Below are 6,904 nucleotides of genomic sequence, written 5' to 3' on the forward strand. Positions count from 1 at the left end.
GTGCAAAATGCTGCCTTTTCTTGCAGAAGCTCATTAATTGCAGGTCACCATTCAACAAGAAAGATGAGGCACTTGAGTTCTTCAGGCTCTCATTAGCCACCGAGCTGAACAGTATGTGTGAAATTAACAGTCACCTGAGTACCTCTATAATTTCATAATTATTAGGCCTAATGGGTTAGTCTCTGCCAAATGGTTTTAACTCCTTCCCAGCCGGAGCAGGGACTCAGCCGCGCGCCATGCCAAGGTTGGCGGATTTCGCGACGTTTCTACCCATTTTAACAGCTTTCCTTGTGGAAATAATAATAAGGAGAGGAAGTTTCCAGGATCATGTACTGTTTGCATGGTTTAGCATATGTTTAGCTTTTAATTATTCATATACAGCGCGCCAAGGAAGCAGATAGCCTGTATCCCAGAGAGTGGGTGAAAGAGCTCTCTCTGCAAAGGGATTTTAATTGGGTTTAAAACGTGTTCTCCGTGTGTGTGTGTTTGCATTTGCGTGTGTGTGTGTGTGTGTGTGAGAGAGAGAGTTGAGCCTTTGGTTTCTCTTCTCCTTGATGATTACACTACATTATTTCCCGTCTCTTGCGTTTTTATTTATCTTAGGCTTAAAAAGCAGAATCGGAGCTGAGATTTCGGTCTCTGCTTTTGAACTCGAGGATCTTGGAAATGGCACTGCCTTTTCATGGGGATTTGCTCCTACTTGAAGCCAGCTTAGGTGGGGAGCCGGAGAGGAAGGCTGCCTCTCACCTCCAGGTACCTCACTGTTTTCCTTGCTTTTCTCTTGCAGTCCAGGTAGGAATATGCACAGCACAGCCCTCACTGAATTGGGGCGCCTCTGTCCCCTTGCACCCCATAGGTGGGCACTGGGCAGCCCTCCTACCTCCACAGCCTGGGGATATAACCCCTGCTCACCCCAGCACTGCCCATGCTGCTGGGACAACCCTGCCCCTTCCCATTGTCCTGGCAAAGGCTGGATCCAGGCACAGGGTGGCCACCACGTCCAGTTCCAAACATACAGTAGGTTGAGTACCTGTGAATTGAGGTTGCTTCTTAAAACACCTCTGCACCCACCATAGGATGGGTTCTATGGGGATTGATGTGCTCTTCGCCAGGACCCAGGATACCACCCCCTTTCCCATGGCTGGGCTCAGGCACAGGGTCCAACGTGCTGCAGGAGTAAAACCCTGGGAGCTCTTCTTGGTGAGGAGCTGTGGCTCCAGCAGCTTCTCTGGCATCAGCAGAGGTGGCTGTGCTGCACCAGCCCTGAGCTGTGCCCACCCTCAGCCCACAGCCTCCCCATTCATTGCCTCCATCACACTGGGGTCATGGTTGGGGTTTTCAGCTGATGCTGTCCTGACATCGTTTTTCATTGTACAAGAGCTAAGGAAGGGGGTGCATGAACCCCCCTGTGGCTGCAGTGGGTCTGAGCAGTGGTTGTGTCCTCACAGTGACTGCGACACAGCGGGGTCCCAGGGCTGCACCAACCTCCACCAGCAGCCCCAGTGCCAGGGGGCTCATGGCAGCAGTGGGGACGTGAAGCTCCCAAAGATGCTGTCTCCCAGTGAGAGCAGGGACGGGCTCCTCAGGACCCTTTTCAAGACGGGAACCAGCTGAGATACCTGCAGACCATTGGAAAAGACAGAGGCTTGGATGGAATCCAGCATCAGAGCCCATGAGCTAATGTTTTCATGGCAGCATCCAATTCCCTGCGTTGCCTGAGCTGGGAGATCAAGGCTGGGAGGAGGGAGGGTCTCTCTTCACTTAGGTGCTGCAGAAACGTCTCCTTGGATGATATTTCACCTTACCTCTCCTTGCCACATCTGTCAACTTCTGCTAATTACTGAGTTTGCTATCACCCTCTGCACTGATGTGAAGGGTAGGGAAAACAGAAAAAGGAGGTTAAGGGATTCTACAATTATAAATGATGTCTGGCAGGCTAAGGTACCATATAATGCATTATAAGCACTTAAAAAGCTAACCCGTTCTGTCTTCTTTCTTTGGCATAAATAATGGCTTTTTTATGAATAAATCATGCAGCCAAGGTCTCTGAAAATAGCAGGAACCTGGAGCAGAATGTCTCCATCCTCATTTTTGCTAGGACAGCAGAGAAGTCAGCAATCCACTCCATCAGCGCTGATAAACCAGGGCGAGCGCAACTCCCGGTAATGAAACAGGGAGATAAAGTTTGGGGAGGGTGAGCGGGGCAGGAGGGATGCTTCTGCCAAAGCACCGAGTGCACCCGGGCTCCAACTGAAACATAATGGACTCTGAGGAGATAAGCATTTCTTCCTTGCCCCATGAATAAAGCAAGACCTCGTAACTCACAGAGAGGCAAAGCTGCCAGCGACTTGAAAGCGCTCCCTTCTGCTTCTGGTTTGTGTTTCCTTCTAATGAAGCTCCTCCAAAGCCGGGGACGGGGGGGGCTCAAAGTGGGGCTGGAAGCGAGCCCTGCCTTTGCGTGTGTGGAGTCCGGCGCTGCGGGCGGCGGGACCCACCCGGACCTCGGCACAAAGGGCTCGCAGATGCGCTGCGCGCCGGGGGGAGCCGGCCCGGCCGACGGGGAGGTCCCGCTGGCCCCCGGGGCGGTGGGAGCAGGGGGAGCGCTGCTGAGCAGTTAGTGAGGCACAGAGACATGGAAGGGTTTGGGTTGGAAGGGACCTTAAAGCTCATCCAGTTCCATCCAGGGACCCCTTCCACCAGAGCAGCTTGCTCCAAGCCCCTGTGTCCAACCTGGCCTTGAACACTGCCAGGGATGGGGCAGCCACAGCTTCTCTGGGCACCCTGTGTCAGCGCCTCAGCACCCTCACAGGGAAGAGCTTCTGCCTAAGAGCTCATCTCAGTCTCCCCTCTGGCAGGTTAAAGCCATTCCCCTTGGCCTGACCCTACAATCTCTCTCTGAGGTGGAGGTGGACCCTGATGATCGATCACCTTACAAAGGGTCCTTCCTTGCTCCCTGCTCTGGCTGGAAATACCCCACTCCCGAGTGACCACATCAGGGCACGTCTGCAGGTTTCATGCTGCCTGTCAAGGCACACGTGGTGCAAGCATCGCGGGGTCGGGCTCCCTGTGCACAGCACCCTGCATCCTGTCCCAGTCCTGGGCTCTGCCAGCTGCAGTCCCTTTCCTTCAGGCACAGCCAATCTCTTGCTTGCGAGAAGCTAGTGAAGAAAAGCCCATCCCCTTAAAAACACTTTCCATGTGGGTGCAGGTATAGGAGCCCCTGCCCGTACTCACCCTGCTCCATGCAAGGATTTGGGGATTCACATTCACCTCATGGATCTCGGGCAGGACAGCGACTGCAAACAAGGTCCAGGGCCTCAGCCCACAACCAGAATGGCCCCTGCACAAGCCAAGCCTGTTGTGAAGTTGTGAAGCGCTTTTGTGCTGGGCAGGCAGCCCCCAGGCCTCCCATGCATCCCCATCATGTCCAGAGCTGCAGCACCAGTGTCAGAGACCATACAGCTCATGACAGTGGAAGGTGTCCCTGCCCATGGCAGGGGGTTGGAACTGGATGAGCTTTAAGGTCCCTTCCAACACAAACCAGTCTGGGATTCTATGATCCTATGATCGTGCCATGCCATGGACCATCTCCCATGGGGTAAGCAGCAGCTCCCTGTGCATCCACCTATGCGTGCACATATCCAGCGATCCTCCATCCAGTTATCCTGGGGTTCAAGCTCAGTGAGAGCTCAGCACACACGGGCACAGCCCTGTGCCCATCACTGGGCTATGGCAGCCAACAGCACTGGTACCAGCAGGCTCTGTCTGGTACATGTATGTGCAGCTCATTCACACTTGTTTGCATAACCCCTGTGACACACATCCCAGCAGCACCCACACTGGGGTCCAGTGCTGCCCTCTTTGATTCTCCCCAGGTCCCAATGGCTTTCCCAGCAGACCCTTCCCTCTCCCCTTGCTGCAGGGAGATGCAGGTTTCCTGGAGACAGCACCTAAAGGAGGCTCCACGCTCCTCCTCCTCCTCCTCAGGGTCTCCCTGCACACAGTGCAGCCCATGCCGAGGAGGGATGGTGGAGGCTGCGGCGCAGGGAAGATGCTCACGGTGCCCTCATGCTGTCTCAGCAGGCAGGCAGCCCCAGGCCAGGTGGTTGGGCTCCTTCCTTGGGCTTCATTCAGCAAAAGCAGCTTGTGCTGTTTCTCCTTCTCCCTGGGGTGGGCTGCTCATTTTTGCCCTGTAAGACAATGCCCTCTTCCAAAAAACAAAGAAATTATGAAGTACATATGAACATATGGTAACATATATTCTGGGCTGCCTATGTGGCCAATTTTCTGTATGTTACCATATGGTGCCGCGTATTTAGCAAAAATATAACTTGACTGTTTCTCTTTCCATATGGGGATTCTTTTGCCTTAATTAATAACATTGAGCAAAAACTCTTTCTAAGGTTTCCAAGATTTCTGCAAGGGAATATCTTATGACAGACACATGCTCCTGAAGGCTTTCCTCCTTGTTTGTCTATAGCCTTCTGTCCTCATCCTCTTTCGTGTGCTCCAAGGGCATCTGTGGATACATCTACCCGTGGGACCACAGGGAGGGAGATGCTGCACTCCTCAGCTCCCATGGGAACCCCTGTCCCCTCCCTGGGAGCTGACCTTCAGCTGGATCCCTCCAGCTCATCCAGGAGCTTTGAGGAGCTGAGTTAAGGAGCACGGGATCAACGGGGAGGCCGCTGGTGCAGTATTCATGGCCACACAGGGACTGCTGCCTTCAAAGGAGTGGGAAGCAGAGTACACTTCTGCAGCTCTCCAATTAGGGCTCTCAAGCACCAGTTATCTCATAGCAGAGCAGAATGTGTCCAAGTGTCCTCTCAGGACCAGCCTGCAGCCAACGGCAGCGAGATGAAGCCAGTGCTGGCTCTGTCTAGGCAGGATGGGATGGGAAGGGTCAAAGGCATGGCTCCGGCTGCCAGGCTCCATCCCGCTCTCCCGGCCAAAGCCTGTCCATGGACAAGTCTAAAGACAAACCCAGATGTGCCCCTTGGCCCCACAGGGATGTCCCTGCCCCATAGGCAGGCGAAGGCAGCGGGCAGAGGGGAGCTGGATGGGGATGGAGAGTGGGGACAGCAGCAGAGATGCTGGATTCCCACCTCTCCCAGTGCCTAGGGTCTCAGTGGGGAACCTGATCCCTTTTTCTCCTCCAGCACACACAGCGGGGTGGGAAGGGACACGGGCAGTGCCTGGGGTGGCTCAGCTTTGCTGTGGGATGGGTTTGTTCCTCCTGCTCAGCAGCAGCACATCTCAGCCAGCAGCTGCTCCCCATGGGGCTGTCCCCACTCCCTGCCTCCCAGCAGCACACAGGCCCCATGCGATGCTTTGCTCGAGTGGTCTCAGCCTTCCTCAGCTCCCAGATCCTCTCTGTATTAAAAATGATGAATTACCTAAAATTGTAAATAATGATATAAAATAATATAAATTATATTAAAATTAATTATCTAAAATGGGCAATTATGATGCAAAATAATATGAATTATAGTATAAATTATCTAAACTTGTAAATTCTAATACAAAATAAATTATATTATTAATGACTCATCTAAAATGGTAGAAAATAACACAAAATAATTGAATTTAAATTATGAATTATCTAAATTATCTCAATTATTATAACTTATATAAATTTTTATATTTCTATAACATAAATGTATATGTATATCATTATCTCAATTATTATAACTTTTATACATTTTTATTTTTCTATAACTTAAATTTGTATGTATAGATGATGTCCAAAGCCCTGTGTCCAGGTGGGACTGCATAGACCCCCCCCAAGCCACCCATCCCCATGCACTGTGTAAGACCAAACACCCCCCCTTCTCCTCGGTGGCTCTCCCCAGCTTCACCCATCCATCCCTGTCGCTCCCCTCTCGTCCCATGGCCACGCACGCACAAGCAGCGGAGGCAGGAACGCGGCCTTGTAATATTTAAAACAATTTTATTCATGAAAATATGCTGTACAATGCACTATACACAGTTCTTTACATTGCCACATACACAAACTCTAACAGCACGACCAAGAAAGTTACCATTGCCTACGATAGATGCGTGGTGAGAGATGACGCCTGTCAGAGACCCACCCCCCCCAGTCTGTACAGTTATAAATACGAGGGAAAGGACGGAAACTGCTCTCTGAAGCCAACCCATGGGGCCCCTTCGCCATCCCCTCGCAGGGACAGGATGCTCCTTGTCCCCAAAGGCTGCCCTGTGGGGCAGGAGAGAGGGAGCGATGGAGCGGGGCGGTGGGGAAGCTGTGTCCAGAGAGGGAACCCGGAGCCTTGCACATAAAATGAAGCCCTGGTTTCCTACCCCCACCAGCCCCCCCAGGACCAACCTGCCCCACGGCACGGAGCCCAGCACCCCGTTTCCATCACCGCCACCCCGCCCCATCCTGGTACCCGCACATCCCCTGGCTCCACGGCGGGACCAGCCCGTGTCACCTCTCCCTCCAGCCACCCCTTTTTTGCCGGGGGTCCCAGCCCTCGGGGGTGCCCCCCCCACCCCCCCCCCCCCGCCGTCCCTCGCACCGCACAACGACTGCACACACGACGCTGCACCAACACGACTCCACCGCACACACGAGAACCCCACGGTCACGGAACCACAAAGACACCTTCGCAATGGGACGTGCCCCGGGGCAGGGGGGAGGCGAGCGGGACAAAGGCTGGGGGGGGGGGGGGGGGGGGGGGGAAGCGGAGGAGGGGGCTGCTTCTTTCCTACTGCTGGTGCGGCTTCCCCTGCGCCATGGTGGTCCTATCGGTGACACCCAAAGGGGGGCTTGGGGGGCCCTGTGCCTGAGCATCCCATCTGCAAATGCTGGTGTGCTGCTGGATGTGTGCCTACAAGAGCCAGGTCCCCTTCCCTTTCTCCCATGCTTTGGGGGGGGGGGGCA

The sequence above is a fragment of the Pezoporus wallicus genome, unplaced genomic scaffold (assembly GCF_028554395.1).
Source record: "Pezoporus wallicus isolate ANWC-B61680 ecotype Strahan unplaced genomic scaffold, APGP_CSIRO_Pwel_v1 contig_10769, whole genome shotgun sequence".
In the NCBI taxonomy this organism is placed as follows: domain Eukaryota; kingdom Metazoa; phylum Chordata; class Aves; order Psittaciformes; family Psittacidae; genus Pezoporus; species Pezoporus wallicus.